Raw genomic sequence first — 242 nt, 5'->3', positions numbered from 1 at the left:
CCCCAGGGGCTGCGTGGCACTGGCACCAGGGCACGGCAGTGCCCCCAGAGATGCCCACACCACCCACCCCACGAGCACCCACCGTCTGTGCCAGCCATGTGCAGATCCCTAATGGCCCATGGTGCCGTGACAAGGCAGAGCCCCCTCCCCGCCGCCCGCAGCTTGCCCCGCTCGGGGCCAGACGGCTGCGGGTGCTGAGGGCCCAGCGGGGCGCACCCGCTGCCATCCAGCGACGGCTGAGC

This window comes from Charadrius vociferus, unplaced genomic scaffold (assembly GCF_000708025.1).
Source record: "Charadrius vociferus isolate BGI_N301 unplaced genomic scaffold, ASM70802v2 scaffold477, whole genome shotgun sequence".
In the NCBI taxonomy this organism is placed as follows: Eukaryota; Metazoa; Chordata; class Aves; order Charadriiformes; family Charadriidae; genus Charadrius; species Charadrius vociferus.
This window is presented reverse-complemented; position numbering follows the sequence as displayed.